This window comes from Sinocyclocheilus grahami, unplaced genomic scaffold (genome assembly GCF_001515645.1).
Source record: "Sinocyclocheilus grahami isolate Dianchi unplaced genomic scaffold, SAMN03320097.WGS_v1.1 scaffold382.1, whole genome shotgun sequence".
Lineage (NCBI taxonomy): Eukaryota > Metazoa > Chordata > Actinopteri > Cypriniformes > Cyprinidae > Sinocyclocheilus > Sinocyclocheilus grahami.
This window is the reverse complement of record NW_015505561.1, coordinates 1,783,933-1,802,291: the sequence shown is the minus strand read 5'-3', so window position 1 is coordinate 1,802,291 and position 18,359 is coordinate 1,783,933. Positions and strand designations below refer to the sequence as shown.

The 18,359-nt window shown below is 36.8% G+C and overlaps 1 protein-coding gene across 1 annotated transcript in view; it reads right to left on the bottom strand.

The window, feature by feature from the left end:
* The window catches only part of LOC107549833 (syntaxin-1B-like), a 51,045-nt gene that overhangs the window by 31,517 nt on the left and 1,169 nt on the right, over positions 1–18,359 (bottom strand). The window lies entirely within an intron of this gene.

Genomic DNA, 18,359 nt, shown 5'->3' with positions numbered 1-18,359 from the left:
GGTTTGTATCACGGTTTTAGAGTCACGATACGGTTTTACCGTTTCGGCTCATGGTTTTAGAATTTCGGTATGTGCTATGTTTAGGGAAAAAACGATATTGTCAAATAAAAATAAAGAAAATAAGAGCAAATAATCTAACTACAAGTAACAGCACAAATAAAAAACAGTGAATAAAATATACAAATAAAATAAACAGTGCTCTTCAGTTTTTTTAGGTAGGTCTAACAGTTTTTAGGTACAGAAATTGAATAAATCAAATGTAAAATAACATTGCATATTTGACTGTATAAATTAAAGATTAATCCTTATTAAAGTTACAAAAAGTTATTCAGTCAAGAGCAGTGAGAGTTTTCCGTGTTGTTGCTGTTTGATTAATATTAAGAAATTGCTGTCACTTTAAGAGAATGCACTGATCCAGTGCACTGATACTGTGCACTGGCATTTTGACATAATTTTTGTGTGAATTTGTCCATTCAAACACAATACTTCACAGAGAGCTTAATATTTGCGCACGTTCTGAGTCGCGGGTTCACGCGCTTCGGATGAGCGCACACACAGATCTTCTCACTGCGAGCGCAAGTTCACGTCTTCTGGCTCTTTAATATTTAAACTGGCAAGGTTTTCAGTAAGATTTTCAAAAACATTTAAAAAGAAGTCTCACTAAGGCTAATCTCACTATGCTCACTAAGGCTGAATTTATTAAAAACTATTAAGGGAAATACTGTTACAATTTAAAATACTGTTTCCTATTTTAATGTATTTTAATTACATTTTAATTGTAATTTAATTTATTCCTGTGATACAAAACTGAATTTTTAGCATCATTACTCCAGTCTTCAGTGTCACATGATCCTTTAGAAATTATTCCAGTATGTGATTTACTGCATATTTATTATTATTACTAATGCTGAAAACATCTGTGCTGCTTAATATTTTGTGAAAACGGTGATGCATTTTTCAGGATTCTTTTATGAATAGGAAGTTCAAAAGAACAGCATTTACTTCAAATCTTTTGCAACATTATAAATATATTTACTGTCACTTTTGATCAATGTAATGCCTCCTTGCTGAATGTAATTTCTTTAAAAAAAATCTTACTAATCCCAAACTTTTGAATTAATGTAAGTTTATATTCTGATATTTTCAGCAGTACTGCTATAGTTAGCGGTTTGTATCACGGTTTTAGAGTCACGATACGGTTTTACCGTTTCGGCTCATGGTTTTAGAATTTCGGTATGTGCTATGTTTAGGGAAAAAACGATATTGTCAAATAAAAATAAAGAAAATAAGAGCAAATAATCTAACTACAAGTAACAGCACAAATAAAAAACAGTGAATAAAATATACAAATAAAATAAACAGTGCTCTTCAGTTTTTTTAGGTAGGTCTAACAGTTTTTAGGTACAGAAATTGAATAAATCAAATGTAAAATAACATTGCATATTTGACTGTATAAATTAAAGATTAATCCTTATTAAAGTTACAAAAAGTTATTCAGTCAAGAGCAGTGAGAGTTTTCCGTGTTGTTGCTGTTTGATTAATATTAAGAAATTGCTGTCACTTTAAGAGAATGCACTGATCCAGTGCACTGATACTGTGCACTGGCATTTTGACATAATTTTTGTGTGAATTTGTCCATTCAAACACAATACTTCACAGAGAGCTTAATATTTGCGCACGTTCTGAGTCGCGGGTTCACGCGCTTCGGATGAGCGCACACACAGATCTTCTCACTGCGAGCGCAAGTTCACGTCTTCTGGCTCTTTAATATTTAAACTGGCAAGGTTTTCAGTAAGATTTTCAAAAACATTTAAAAAGAAGTCTCACTAAGGCTAATCTCACTATGCTCACTAAGGCTGAATTTATTAAAAACTATTAAGGGAAATACTGTTACAATTTAAAATACTGTTTCCTATTTTAATGTATTTTAATTACATTTTAATTGTAATTTAATTTATTCCTGTGATACAAAACTGAATTTTTAGCATCATTACTCCAGTCTTCAGTGTCACATGATCCTTTAGAAATTATTCCAGTATGTGATTTACTGCATATTTATTATTATTACTAATGCTGAAAACATCTGTGCTGCTTAATATTTTGTGAAAACGGTGATGCATTTTTCAGGATTCTTTTATGAATAGGAAGTTCAAAAGAACAGCATTTACTTCAAATCTTTTGCAACATTATAAATATATTTACTGTCACTTTTGATCAATGTAATGCCTCCTTGCTGAATGTAATTTCTTTAAAAAAAATCTTACTAATCCCAAACTTTTGAATTAATGTAAGTTTATATTCTGATATTTTCAGCAGTACTGCTATAGTTAGCGTGCTGACAGCATGCTGTTGCATTTGGCCATTGTGTTGCATCTCATGCTGTTTTTTGGGCGTTTCACAAGCTGGTGTGTCACCTTAAAATAGTTCAGTTTTTAAAAACACATCTTTCTATGAAATGCAAAGCTATTTTTGCACACGAGGAAGAGATTCATATCAAGGACATGTGAACCCATTACCAGCCTTTCATGGCTGATTATTTCGACATTTCTCCATTTTATCCATAGCAACCTAAACGGCATTCAAAGTATTCACTTTATCAGTTTTTGTATTCTTGCTTTGCAGGAATGCTAGATGGGAACCGTGAGAATGAAGGGCAGATCAAATCAATCCATGCAGGGAGACACTTTCCTCAAAATCCACAAAACAAATGTCCTTTATGGTTCAAGTCAAGGTAGGTGTAGGACGCATTCAATTCAATCCAAATATAGATATATACAATTAAGAACCTTGAGAGTCATCTTTTTCACATTATACATTGGCTTCTTGTCTTTTTAAAAAAGAGCACCACTGTATGCTTGGGGATATGTCACATCTACTCACTGCCAGCCTTATGACAGATTCTCTGCAAAACTACAGCATAAGCAACCCAAGGTCATTATAGTCTATTTGGGTGCATGGCAAACGTCTGAGATTGGTTTTAAGTAAGGGATATTATACAATCAGAGGGTCATTATCGCAAAATAAACCCCGACGGGGTGATCAGGATCTGGGCTTGTGCCGCTTTGCGATAATGACCGTCTGAATGTACATTACCCCGCTTGTTACACGGCTACTTAACAAGGAAATAAATACATGGACTTGAAATGTTTATTTGAGGTTAAATTATTTTAATTAGTCCTATACTTGCACAGGCCACAGAGAGAGAAAACACAGCTCAGCTGTGAGGGGAAACTACATACTACATGACGGTTATATGTTGTTATTTTCAAAGACCTTGTAACTGTAACAAACACAATAAATCAAGATTGTGAGTGACCTGAAACACTTATTCATAATGTCTAATACTACTATGTAGATTACAGGGCCGGAGTGGGAGCCACTTTCAGCCCTGGAGTTTCATGCCTTAGAGCGGCCCACTTTAGTTCACGACTGACTATAGCTATTACAATAATATAATTAAAACTTCAGTAAATAAGTCTGCAATAGCGCACTGTTCTCTACAGACTTGTAATTCATTATATTTTTCTACAGCTTTGTTTTGATTTATTATTTTATTCGCCGCCTTTTTGCGCGTTCTATTATAATTTTTTTTATCTATTATTTTTTGCTCGCATTTCTCCAACAAAATATTTGTAGGCCTACCGTACCATAATGTCTGCCTGCAGTTAAAAAGTTCTCAGAAATAATCGCATTTGTTTTGCTTAACCTATATTATAAAAATAATTTTAATACAAAAAAAAAAAAAGTAATCGGCCTGAGTAAATTGTACCATTATAAAATCGTGACTGCACAAGTAGTGTAGTAATTTAGGAGGTGAAAATACTGTGAAATTACATACATACAAATGGCAAGAAATTTGAAAGCATAACAACTGAACGTCTATGCACTTAAATTTTTTTACTAAAATGGCTATTATTGCAACCATATGAATGAATGAAAATGCATATTTTTCAATTAAAGAAAACTTTAGGGCTGAGTGTGGGCTGCTTCTGGTGCTTGGATTTCTACTTCAATAAAATGAGGTCCAAGTTTAAGAATGCGCTAGAAGTTACATTTTTTAAAATGTATTTTCCTCTCTATTTAACAGCCTTAACTTACAATAGTGAAAGACTTCTCCCTCAGGTAGATGAAATTTGGGCTCATGATCAATAAATTGCATTCGCCCAAACTGATTTGCCAAAATCAAATCTCGGACGTATAACCGCTTGGTCGTAAAGCCTACATCAAATGGCTACGTTTACAAATAAAACAATATTTTGCGCAAAAATAATGATTAATTATCAATTGAGAGTTTGTTATTCATATGATCTGGTGGTCATATGGCATATGCCTGCGAATACGGGACAAATTGTGTTATAGCATTCATACGGGATGCTTCTTTGATGCCTTAAATACGGGCATCCATATTTCAACCCCATAGCAGTGGCATGACTGTACCGGCCCTCGCGGCCAAGAAACAGACCGGCCCACCGGGAATTTTCCCGGTGCCTTCGATTAGCCAATCCGGGCCTGGTAGATTACCATGAACTGTGTAGGCTCACCAGTACGCAAAATTATTTACATGGCAAAGACTGAATAAAAAAGTAGCAAATATGTAAATGCATATCAATTGTATTTTGGATCATATTTTATTTGACCTGTCCTCCTGTCTAAGTTGACATCTTGCCTAGATTCTACCAATTAAAAGAGGTATTTCTGCTCTAAATCTCATATTTTTGCAATTTCCATAGCCTTTGACATCGACAAGAACAGATATTGGAAGCTTCTTCTCCTTTTAAAAGTTAATAAGCCTATTTTTATCCTAACTATGCATAATTATATAGTTTAGCATGTTTTTTCCTCTGCTGTCACCAAACCTGTCAGACAGCCCACCGGTTAAGAACCTCTTCAATGCGGAATACAAGCTAAATAGGGACAAAATATTACAGCAAAAGATGCTAAGGAACACCCCAACCATCAACATACACTTTAATATGCATATGTTGAAAACCTGGAAGCTGCAGTGGTTTGGGATGCAAGCTAAGAATGAGCGCATTGTATGATGATCCGCATGTGCACCAGCCAACATATAAAAACATGCTCCAACATCATCTATCTGTCACTGGAGAGAAGTAGCTAATTACATGCTGATGTTTCAGCATATGAAGAAGTATGCAGAGATATTGCTGTACATGAGTCATTTTGAATAGTACAGCCATGTCTAAAGACATTTGTTGAGTCAAGCCCAAACTGCTAACCAGTTGATTTGACCTAGTTGGATATGAACCCATTGTGCTAATGTTTGACTGCTTTCTCGACCTGTGTTTTAACACATATATTTATGCATTTGCAGATGCTTTTATCTAAAGCAAGTCACATTCCAAGCAAGGTACATTTGATCACTTCATGCATTCACTGGGAATTGAATCCTTGACCTCAGGGCCGCTAGTCCCATGCGCTACTGTTTGAGCTACAGGATACAAGAACTTCTTGTTAAATGAATATATCTTCTAAAAGCAAATTTTGAACTACACTAGCATGTAGATGACTCAGAAAGCCCATAGACATTTCCTTCATCAGCCGAAAATTACATTTCTGTCATCATTTACTCACCCTCACATTGTTCCAAACCAATAAGAATTTCATCAGTTTCTTTAGTTGGACACAAAAGAAGATATTTTGAAGAGTTTATGGTAGCCATTGTCTTCCATAGTTCGGACGAACTTTCCCTTTAAAGCAGCAGAGCTTTCATTTTGATTTCATAGGGCTTATAAGATGAAAAAACATGCAAGGGAATGTGGAGAAACATTGAAGTTGATTATCAATAAACACAAACTGATAAATGTATGCTGGGTTAAATACAACCCAGCGTTGGGTAAAATATGGACAAACCCAGCAATTGGGTTCTTTTGACCCAGCGGTTGGGTTAAATGTTTAACCCAACTTTCTGGGTAGTAACCCAAATGCTGGGTCAAAACAACCCAATCGCTGGGTTTGTCCATATTTTACCCAACGCTGGGTTGTATTTAACCTAGCATTTTTTAGAGTGTAGTTCTGAAGTTTGGAGCTGGTCTTACTGGTTAACCAGCATAGTTATGACGTTTTTATTTAATAATACATTACAAATTATTATTTAATTTTAATTATACTGGTCTTCCCACCAAGCTTCTTAACTTTTACCAACAAGAATCTCATTGTCAACCAGATACAAACAAGACAAGCAAGCAATGGGAAAAACGAGTAAACGTGCATCCAAAATGCAACATATGCCGGGGACTAGCAAGGCTGTAGAAATACATTTTCATTAACTGTGTCTGTGTATTTTGTAGGGCTTTTATTACTATGATTTCTGAATCAGATTGTGAGAAATCCCAGTGGCACCCTGTTGCCCTATTTCACCAGGAACCTCAGGAGGCATTTAGATCAGGTAATTGACTCACCTACATAGAAAGTCTTGAGATTAACAACTTACATTTATGCATTTGGCAGATGCTTTTATTCAAAGTGACTTACATTACATTCAGGGTTCATTCCTTTCTGGGGAAACAAACCCGTGATTTGACTGTTTGAGTTACAGTAGCATGGAGTATATGAATCCAGATCCTACCCTTATATTTACCTTTAAATTATTCAGGGCCTCCCTTTTATGCTGCCATGATAAAATGAAATTTGTTGACTTTGTTGTCACTGCTGGTTACCATCTAACTGAGCTGATTCTGCAAGACTGAGTGTATCACATGAGATTTAGTGACCCTGACTTTATATCCCACCTGGTGTACAATTACCAAAAATGAAATAAATAAAGTGAGATATTCCTTTTTCTGACTTGCTGGTGTTAATGGTATATTTTGCCAACCAGCTGTACCATAACTAGACAGGAAGCCATTTTGTTTTAGCCGTTTTATTGGCGGTGTTAAGGACTGGTGGGTGGTGTGCAGCAGAGAGGACGTGACATTGTCCCTGCAATAAAACTGTCCTCACAATGCACTGCAGGCGTAGTCGTACCCACGCAGTGATTGTAATACAAACACGATTTAGCCATTTATGCATTTAGCTGTACATGCATACATTGCTCTAATATGTCACAAAGTATCTTTAATTTACTCTACTGCTGATACTGCTGTTTAATAAATAATAAAAATGCTTCAGCAATGATATAAAACCTTCAAACTCCTAAAAATGCTGTGAGGTTCTTCTTAAATATGTGGTATCAAACACAGCTGTATTTAATTGAAAAAAAAAAAAAAAAAAAAAAAAATATATATATATATATATTACTTTTTTAAAGTAATACTTTTTTATTATTTTAAGTAATAATAATTAAATAAGCAGCAAATCGGTATATTAGAATGATTTCTGAAGCATCATGTGACACTGAAGACTGGAGTAATGATGCTGAAAATACAGCTTTGAATCACATTAATAAATTATATTTTAAAATGTATTCATTTTTTATTTAATTTGAAATAGACAGATAAATTGCACACATTCATAATCTTCAAAAACTCATTGAATTGCGCAAGTGGACAGCTATTATAAAGAGATGACAAAATTTATTTAGCATGATTGTTGCTACTGAATCATGTGCCATGCAACCAATATTATTCCTAGTGATAATTGTTGCAAAACATGGTTTGTTTTATATTTAATTACATTAAATTGATAATTTTATTCAATTCTATCTTAAATATGGCTAAAACATAATTACTGGATTACATTTGACATCATGTCAAGTTCTTAAATATGTTGTATCAAATGTAAAATAAAAATAAAAGAATACTTTTTAAAATGCGCATGAAATATGCCTTGTGATTTATTTTTATTTTATTTTTTATTTCATTTTAAATAATTCTGACAGATAAATTTCTCACATTCATAAGATTCAAGAACTCACTGAATTGCTCAAGTGCATGGACAGATATTATAAAGAGATGATAAGAATTTATTATTAGCATGATTGTTTCTTTTGAATCATCTGCCATGCAACCACTACTATTCCTAGCAAAGTGATAATCCTCGCAAAACATGGTTTTATTTAATCACATTCAATTGATCATTTGATTGAATTCTATATTAAATGTATATTGTACATCATGTCATGTTCTTAAATATGTGGTATCAAATGTAAAAAAATAAATAATAATAATTATAGTAAAATATTACTTTGTAAAATGTCCATGAAATGTTCCTTGTGATTTATTTTTATTTTTTATTTTTATTTAATTTAAATAAATAAATTCTCCACATTCATAAAATTCAAGAACTCACTGAATTGCTCAAGTGGACAGATATTATAAAGAGATAAGATTTAATTAGCATGATTGTTGTTATCGAATCATGTGCCACGCAAACCATAATGTTTAAAATGTGCATGAAATATGCATCTTTGTTTTTTGTTTTTTTATTCTGACAGATACATTTCCCACATTCATAAGTTTCAAGAACTCGCTGAATTGCTCAAGTGGTGCTTTCCTTGGAATGAATGTGTGTCAGTTTCAGTTTTTTCAAACTTTGATTTATTTACCCACACTGCGATTGGAAAAAAGCCCTTGGCAGGGATGGAGCAATAGTGAGTATGCTTAGGATGCGAAAGCGAGCGTGTACGAGTGTGTGGCAGGGAGAATCAAGAGGAAGAAGTGTGCAGCTGTAGGGGGAGGGTCAGGAAAGTGCAATCAGAGGGGGATGGGGAGAAAGACAGACCTCCACAGGGAAAGAGGGGGCGCTGGGGGAGGGGAGGCCGGAATGATGCGGAATAAGTTGTCGACGGAAAAGGACGTTTAAAAAAAGTATCCCCTTCCAAGCAGGTGACCAGGACCTTCGCCAGTAGATACGACAGGCTCTCAGAAACACGCATCCGAATCTGTGTCAGGTTTTCTCGGGATAATGCGGTGTAAAATCAGGTGCGGGGGTAATGCAGAAATGTCAGAATCTTGCTTCCCTGCCGTTGGCCCATCTGCGCTGAGGATGGCCACTGGCCACAGGCATCAGAAGTCCTCACAGCATTAGACCGTAACCTCCTTTAGCCTCATAATACTGCATTAGTTTCTGTTGACAAACATGAGGAGAAGTGGTGAACAATCTGATTATATTTCCAAAGTGGAAGTAAATCGCATTCCCGCTCTAACCCGTGGATTCTTTCGATACACAATGCCACATTCTGGGAGAGAAAATATATGAGGCACTGTATTCAGTCTTGCATCATGTCTAGCAACACCAAATGATGTGCGATCCATCGTGAAACTGAGAGAAAATCCAATGTAGAAAATCCCCCCAAAAATAAAAGATATTATAAAGAGGTGACAAGATTATGAGTTTTGCTTTTGAATCGAGTGCCTGGCAACCAAAATTATTCCTGCAAAACATCGTTTGTTTAATATTTATTTAATCACATTAAATTGATCATTTTTTAAAATTCTATCATAATTATGGCTAAAAATAGACATTGCATTACATTTTGCATCATGTCTAGCGACACCAAATTATGTGCATTTCTCCAAAGGCCATTTAATGAAAAAATTGTGGCTGTAAAAACAAAAAACAGGCAATAACGGTGTATAATAGATGAGGAAGATGCAGTATTGTGTGTGTGTGTGTGTGTGTGTGTTTTGTGTTGTCTTTTAGTGGAACACAATATAAATTGTGAAGAATGTGTTCGTCTCTCTGAATCTATATAGTAGCTTTGTGTGAGGAACAGACTGGAAATTAGGTCAAGATTTGGAGTAATGATTTTTATTATACATTTATGATGCTTTTCTGTGCTTTTTAAGTTTAAAAGAATTAGTCCACATTAATTAAAACAGCATGGCAAAGAGTAACCAGCACATCAGTACAGAAATCCAATCAATCAGAGTGATTAGTGCAAAACAAATGATAAAGAAAGTCACACTGGTTTGGAATGATTAAGGGTGAGTAAATTATGACAGATCAGATTTTTCATTTTTGGATAAACAACTTCTTGGATGCAAGTATGTGTCCAACACTTATTTTGAGAAACTAAAGAGGAGCATGTCTCCTACCCTCTAAAAATGCTGGGTTATTTTTTTTTAGCCCAGTTGCTGGGTTCAGCCTGTAGGGTCATTTTATTGGGTTGTTTTTAATATTTTTACCCAGTAGCTGGGTCATTTTTAACGCTGGGTTTTTTCTACCCAACCGCTGGGTTGAGCCTCTCCGACAAAACAACCCAGCTTCTGAGTTACAGTCAGATCACAGGCTTTTTGAGTCCTGTACAGGAGAGAGCGGTTCTCAGCGCCGCTGCCGATTTGGTGCACTTCTTCAGCGAAATAAAGGTTTGTATACATTTTATTTCATTTATAAAGTCTTTACTGTGGTAAATTATATTATTTTACCAGACCAGGACCAAATGTCAGTCAGTTGCGTCAGCAGCGGATATATCACATGATAGAAACGCCTTTTGCCTTGCATAACATGAATGAATTTTATTCGTTATAGTACTGACTTTAAGTTAATTTGATGTTAATATATGTTCTCTAATCTCAGTACTGTTTGTTTATGGGCAGGTTTTGGAGTCAGTCGCGGCATCTTTCAGCTATGAGTGAAACGTGAGGCCGCGGTGTGAAGTTCGCAGTTCCCCCGCGAACAGCAGCCCTTCACCGGCTCAGATTTCGGCAACACAACGGCACGCGAATTAGCACTATTTCGGTAAAAATCGATTACAGAGAAAGGTTGAATACACTTTACTTAAAATGCTACTTTTAAATGTTACATTTTTTATTTCTAAAATGCTTGATAAACGAGTTTAAATGTATGTAATATGGTAAACTATGCTGTATTCACCCAAATAAATTCAATTTGTCTTGTATTTTGTCCATGGGTGTTCTTGCTTAAACGGGTCCTATTATGCTATTTCACTTTTTGAATATTAGTCAGAGTGTAGGGTGTATGTTTGGGCATAAAAAAGATCTACAAAGTTACACATCTCAAAGTCTACTCCAAAGGGAGATATTTAGTTTAAAAAAAACAAACAGTTTTTTTCATACTTTTTAAGAACTACAACAAACGGCTCGTTTGGACTACAGCATTGTTTTCCGGGTTTTGTGATGTCACAAAGCAGCCCATTAGAATATCATTCAAATAAATCCCGCCTACGGAAATTCGAAAGGTTGGGGGATGGGGAGGGGCGAGGTCGTGGTTGAGTGTGGAATCATGGGAGTTGTGGTCTTCATCCCCACAGCCGATGCAATCCGACACGACTCGGGCAGAAATCATGTTCACGGATGAGCTCATGATTTATTAAGGTAGTAGAATGAAGCAAGGTGAGGCTGAAAGCCGTCGAAGCGAAACGAGAAAACACACGGCTCGACACACGGCTCGAAAGCAGCGGAGCTTTTATTATGCCACAGTCGACCGCTTCCGCTGCTTCAGGTCGTGCGTATGTGGGGTAAAGCAGCGGAGCTTTTATTATGCCACAGTCGACCGCTTCCGCTCCTTCCGGTCGTGCGTATGTGGGGTAAAGCAGCGGAGCTTTTATTATGCCACAGTCGACCGCTTCCGCTCCTTCCGGTCGTGCGTATGTGGGGTAAAGCAGCGGAGCTTTTATTATGCCACAGTCGACCGCTTCTGCTGCTTCCGGTCGTGCGTATGTGGGGGGAAAAAAGCAGCGCTGTTTTATCATACTAGATAAGTTTGAAAGTTCTGTTATAATGCTACTCTGTCACCTGTCTAATAAAACGCACAACATATTAAAGCTTCTTTGGTGTTCTGAAATCAAGGGGTTATGACGTCATTGGCAGGCGACACAATGACACTATAGACACAGTCCGTGTCACTAGTTAAAATTGCTTATTTCTCTGGATTTAAACATTCTTCGAAACATTGTACACAAGTCAGCAAAATATATAACACTGTTCTAGTGGTTTTTGGATATTTTAATACAAAAATCTTAAATATTGTGCCTTTAAAGACAGATAGGCTATCAACGTGTGCTGTTCAGATCTATCAGCACCCGGGTGATGACGGAATAAATGCTCATATTCCAGCATACAGCAGTCGAATTGAACAAGAGTGAATGGTTTGTCCACGTTTTTTTTTTTTTCATCGCTGTTGTTGTAATGTATTGGGAAGCCAGAATGCGCATCCATCAACAGAAACATATATTAGCCGAACCCTGTTTGTTTTTAGTGTTATTTATAGCAAACCATATTACAGATGCGTTGTCAGATTTAAGTTGAACCACAATCCTAGCGCGTGCTGAACCGTACGGTTCGATTTTTTTGCACGAACCGTTCCACCCCTAGTAAATATGTATGTTACAATTATGAAAACGTTTTTATAAATTGCTGACGACTGGACAATGATGCAGTTTGCAGAATTTACACTTCAATTATGAGACTACAGTGTTTCCCATACATTGATTTATTTGTGGCGCCCGTCACAATATCAAAACTGACCGCCACAAATAGATTTTCCTAATAGGCTTTGACTTCGTTGAATAAACATGAGCACTGCACGTTTCAAAATCGAAACCTGTGTTTTTATATCACTATTTCTGAAGGAAACCAACTGTCTTCAGAAAATTTTGGATGTCATTTTTATTTTATTTTGCATGTAATGTCTGATAAAGCAGCGCTTGTGAGCGGAGCGCTGCTTTGTGTACAGCCTTTACCAGGGAAACCTAGATCTCTATCACTCCAACAGCGCCTCCTGCTGGCAGAGAATGCATTTGCATATGCCGCCACAAATAGAGTGCAAGTCTGTGGGAAACACTGGACTATGGTATAAATAAATTAAACTGTATAACAGTTTCACTGCAATTCATGTTATAATGTTAGAATTAAAGAACAATAAACATAATACATATTACCGTTGTACTTATCTGTACATAGTAAATGCAGTTATTTTTAAGCGGTTGTTGACATCCTATCTAAAATGTGATTTAGCCAAAAAAAAACATTACCACTCTAATATGTCTTGCAATATCCGTGTGTGCAAAGTAGGGGTGCAACGATCACAAAACTCACGGTTCGGATCATATTATGGATTTTGAGTCACGGATTGGATAATTTTTCGGATCAGCAAAAAAAAACAATTGCTTTTCATTTATTACTGAGAGCTTACTTTAAGTACTTCTATACAACAGCAAAAACTACTAGCTTAAAGTCAGTAATAAAACAAGAGCAATTACAAGCATAGATGAATACAACATAAAGCTGCAAATAAAGTCAGTAGCAGTGGTATTCAGGTGCAGAAATGTAATAATTAAGTGTAAAATAACACAATAGTGCTCACTGCATAAGTTAAATACAGATTAATCTTTGTTAAAGCTGTAGTATTGTTTGATTAGCAGACAGAAGCAGGTATGTATAGGCTGCTGTCTCTTTAAGACCAAATGCACGGACCTAATACTGACACGCATCTGGTTTCTTTCTCAGCTGTTTACGTTCACTTAAGACAGGGGTGCCCAACCCTGTTCCTAGAGATCTATCTACCTGCAGACTTCAGTTCCAGCCCTGCTCCAGCACAGCTGTCTGTAATTATCAAGTGCTACCTAAGAGATTAACTAGCTGGTTCAGGTGAGTTTGATCAGGGTTGGAGCTGAACTTTGCAGGATGGTAGATCTCCAGGAACAGGGTTGGGCACCCCTGACTTAAGTGAACGTAAACAGCTGAGAAAGAAACCAGATGTGTGTCAGTATTAGGTCCGTGCATTTGGTCTTAAAGAGACAGCAGCCTATAAATCCCTGCTTCTGTCTGCTAATCAAACAACACCACAGCTTTAATCTGTATTTAACTTATGCAGTGAGCACTATTGTGTTATTTTACACTTAATTATTACATTTCTGCACCTGAATACCACTGCTACTGACTTTATTCGCAACTCTATGTGTTCACGCGCTTTCTTAATCTTGCCTCACTTCAAGTTCTCTTTTGCTTGAATAGTTTAAAATTGCTTGAATGTGTAAATTGGCAAGACAAAACTCGCAAATGATAAACTTTCACTCTATGATGGTTAAACTTCATGCAACAAATGCCTAATTTATAATGGGTTTTAATGTTTTTGTCTCGTCACTCCGGGACACGGCATCACAGTATGGTGAGGGGCGTAACATTTCCGTCACACGCTTGAGGTATTCGGCCAATCACAACGTACTGGATAGCTGGCCAATCAGAGCACACCTCGCTTTTCAGACCGATGAGCTTTGTAAAAACCGATGCGTTTCAGAAAGGCGGGGCTTAGAGGAGCAACAATAATGTACAGTATGTGGAAAATAATGTGTTTTTTAACCTTAAACCGCATAAACACATTTCATTACGCCAAATACACCAAATAATGTTCTTTTTTAGCAACATCATATGACCCCTTTAAGTATTAACAAAAGATCAGAAACTATAATTCACTTCAATATGAAAAGCTCAGCCTGAAATTTTCCAGTCCTAAACTATAGTTAACATGTATAGTCTGCACCCATGGCCACATTTCTGCTGAATCTGGTTGTAGTTTGTGAAGAATCCTCTGACATGAGTCCTTCAACTAGACCTAAACATTTAACCATTCCAACTGTCACAGTCGCTTTTTGCCAGAATCAGTTACAAATCACTAACAAATTCATAAAAACGGTGCATCTTAAGCAGAAACATTTTGCCTTCAGTTTAACCTCTGAAAATCCTTACAACACTACCTTCTGCTGAGCTTTGTAAAAGCAAAAATAGCCAACCAAATCAGTTTAGGCTCCCGGCCCAAGTGTCAGTGCTCAAAATTCATTTTATACTATTAGAAAGCAGTTTTACCCAATTCCTGCACGTCAGCAAATCTACCCGGCGTTCATTTAGTGCAATAACCCCACAACTGAATCATTAAGCCTTCATTTATCTCCTAACAAAATGTCTTTATGATGCATCTCATTTATCCTTCATCTGCTACAGTACCTGTGGCCACCACTGCTTATTCCTTTCTCTACTCTTTATGTCCTCTTCCAATTCCCTCTATCAGAGATTTGGGAAATTTCCACTCCCCTCTCTCACCCTACTGCAGTTTCATTGGCCGCCACTGTACCTGCAGCGCTTCATTCTTCCAGTTTGGACACAGCCACCGCCTCCCTTCCATCCGTGACCTATCGTGACCTATCTGTTGCATCTGTCGTTGGGCAGCGGCCAACTTCACATACGAAGCCGTATATTCCCCTCTCCCTCTCTCTGCCAATTATTATCTACCTGTTCCGGCCCCGTCGGCTGACAAGACACCTACTGAGTTCACTTTCCCCATGAGCTCAGCTCTTGCTGCAGTCAGCTGTAGCGTTGCTCGCTGCTTATCATTCTGATACTTTCTCTGTGTGTCGCGTCGGCTAACGGGGTTCCCTGCTTCTATCCCATCTGTCCAGAGAATTAATCCCCCACACGCTTGAAAAAAAAAACTATTTTGCGTATCTAACAGGTTTGCATTTGATCAACTGGAAGAAGTCACAAATCAGCCGTTTTGATACATTATATTAGTGATCTAGAACATATTTTTGGCAATCAAATGTGTTTTTATGCACTGTATGCTTACTTTCTGTCTCCGTCACGTAAAAAACCTTTTAAGTTCATTATATTATTACGCTTCCTCTCTATGGCGAACTCTGGTAAGTGACATATTCACTTGTCCATTCTAATGAAATCACTAAATAATCATTTGCAACCAAACATGCTCTTTTTTATATAAATCTACTGATATGCATTAGCTATTTTTGCTTGGCCATATAAACAAATGCTAACATCAAAAGGAAGTGATTTTTGTCCAGTTTTGATCATTAATTTTTATTTTTTTAGGAGCTAATATATTATGAATGAAATTATAGATCAAAATGTGCGGTTTAGAGTTTATAACCTGTTTATGGTCATACTTGCAGCTGAATTATATTCTGTGGGCTCTATTAGCACTCGTTTTAATATCAATTAGCACAATGTGTCTGACCTCTCCTTTTCTGGACAAAACTGGGCAAGATACAGTATGTGATGCCACATAATCTTTGCCTTCCTGGCGCTTCTGAGTTAATTAGGTTGCCAGCTTTCCAGTAAGACAACACCTGTGGTTTAATACTATCACAAATTATTATCTAGACATCATGCTAAATGCAAAACATATTAAAATAAAGAAACTCATTCTTTATGCCATCTTCTCTAGAAATACTGTGAAATTCAACACTCGACAACAGTCAGTGGTTCCAACACATATTAACTGGGGTTCTAATTTATTGGTACTTACTCATTTGCATACATTTTTCATGTTGTTTTGCTTGCTTGTTCGTTTGTTTATTAATTTTGATGCACTCAACATCAAACAAACATGTGTTGTTTTTTTCCCTCACTCATTCATTAGCCAGCTAACTGAAATATGCATATCATGTGGAAAACCATGTCCTACATTCAACTGATTTGAGAAAAGTTCATCAGTACAGTCATACTGAGCATATTCAGTATTCTCAAACATTTCAATATTTCAACATGGAGCTTAAACTAACATCTTGGCATATCTTGCCATTTTGAGTCTGCGGACATTTCTACATGATGACTTATTCTTAAAAGGGATTGTTCACTCAAAAATGAAAAATCTGTCATCATTTACTTGTGACTTTTTTTTTCTGTGGTACATTAAAGAAGATATCGTGAGAAATGTTTCAGTGTTTCTTGACCATACAATAAGAACTGTTTGGTCAGTTCTTTAAAATATCATCTTTTGTGTTCAACAGAAGAGTAAATGATGATCTCTTTAACACACCTAATTTTGAAGGCACAACAAAAGTTGTTTCACACTCCATAATGCCTATATCATTTACATTAGAAGTCTTAAATATGACTTTCCCGCTGAAGCCTGAGAGGCAGAGAAAGAAAGATAGAGGCCGAGAGACACAGACATTCAACCATGCCTCTCTCAAGGACATCACAGGGCACAGTGAAGCACAGCAATACATTGTGCATGTTTAGTATCAGGATTTGGACTCCTTTTGTTACACTATACACTATAATAAATTATATTGCATGCATGCTTGCTCTGTCACTAACGCTGACATGAACCATATCCGCTTTTCAAAAGACACAGTCATCACATCACTACTTTGTTGTAGACCGTAAGATATATTATTGTATCTCAAACATATATTAGGTGAGACTGAGTCTAGGCGTCACCCGTTTTACTCTGGTGAATATTTCTTAGGGTAGATTTATTTTCTCAAGTCAATTTCAATATAGGCTGCTGATGCTTTAAAGTCTTGGCTTCAAAAAAGCTATCGGACATTTCCTCCGCCAAGAAAAAACATTGAACTTTTGTGATAGAGATGTGAAAAAAAATGCAAAACCATGAATGAAACCTCATAAAAGGTGAAAAATTTCAAATGATCATTTTGACCAACAAATAGCCTATTGTGTAAAATGAATCATTTTTTCCATCTAGGTGTTTGAAACCAAAGTACAAATTTGTTTGACTGAACATTACTCTCAAAACTTTATAGGTATTGAGATAAAGCTCTTCTCCTGTGTGACAACTAGCCCCGGTCTCCACAGGCCTATTATCCGAATGATCTGCCATTGATATTGATATCTGGTCCATTTTCTGTAGGTTCCTTCTGGCCGTTGCCAGTGCAATCGTAAGAAATGAAGTGTGCTAATTATCAGAACGAGGCTGCTATGTGGACTTCTTCATCGGAGTCATAAATCTAGAGTCTTTATAATGTGAAATGTTAGAAATGTTGTTGGAACATAATGCATCCCCGTAAATATCCCATTCAATCACACTCATTCATTTAATGTCAGATTTCTCCCCTATACAAATGAAACCTAATACTGAAAGGGGCAAGGTCAATGAATTCCGTCTGATTTATCCTTGCTCGTCTCTGCTATGCATAGACACGCTCGCCCTGCGCACGCCCACCGTCCAAGCAACCCGTACACTTCCCTCACCGCGCGACCTATACGTCACAGTGATGTTGACGATTACGTAAAATGTGATTATTGCCCAATCATGTCGCATCAGATTCGCGTTGAGCCATTAGCACCTTAGCAAGCAAGACTAATGATATATATATATATATATATATGTTTAAAAGCACTGTGGCAGCAGCGTACAGTGAATGCGCGCATCACGTATAACTGCGAATTCTCCAAATCCAATTATCTGTAGATGACATTTCTACGTTGCGTCTGATAAGCAAAGGCTGATAATCAGATGCTCCGGGTCTCCGGGGGAATAAGGGAAGTCTTGGGCCGATTCCGGTCCGAATGACTTTTAGGATGAAGCGGAGGGAGAAGACGCGCGTCTTTGGGTTTGGTTGTGAAGTTGCTGATATATCTAGGCCTATATATTTTTTACAAACATGTTAATGTACATATCTCTCTTACACCTTCCACCCAGACCCCCCCCCCCCCCCCCCCCTCTTCCCCCCTCACCGCCAC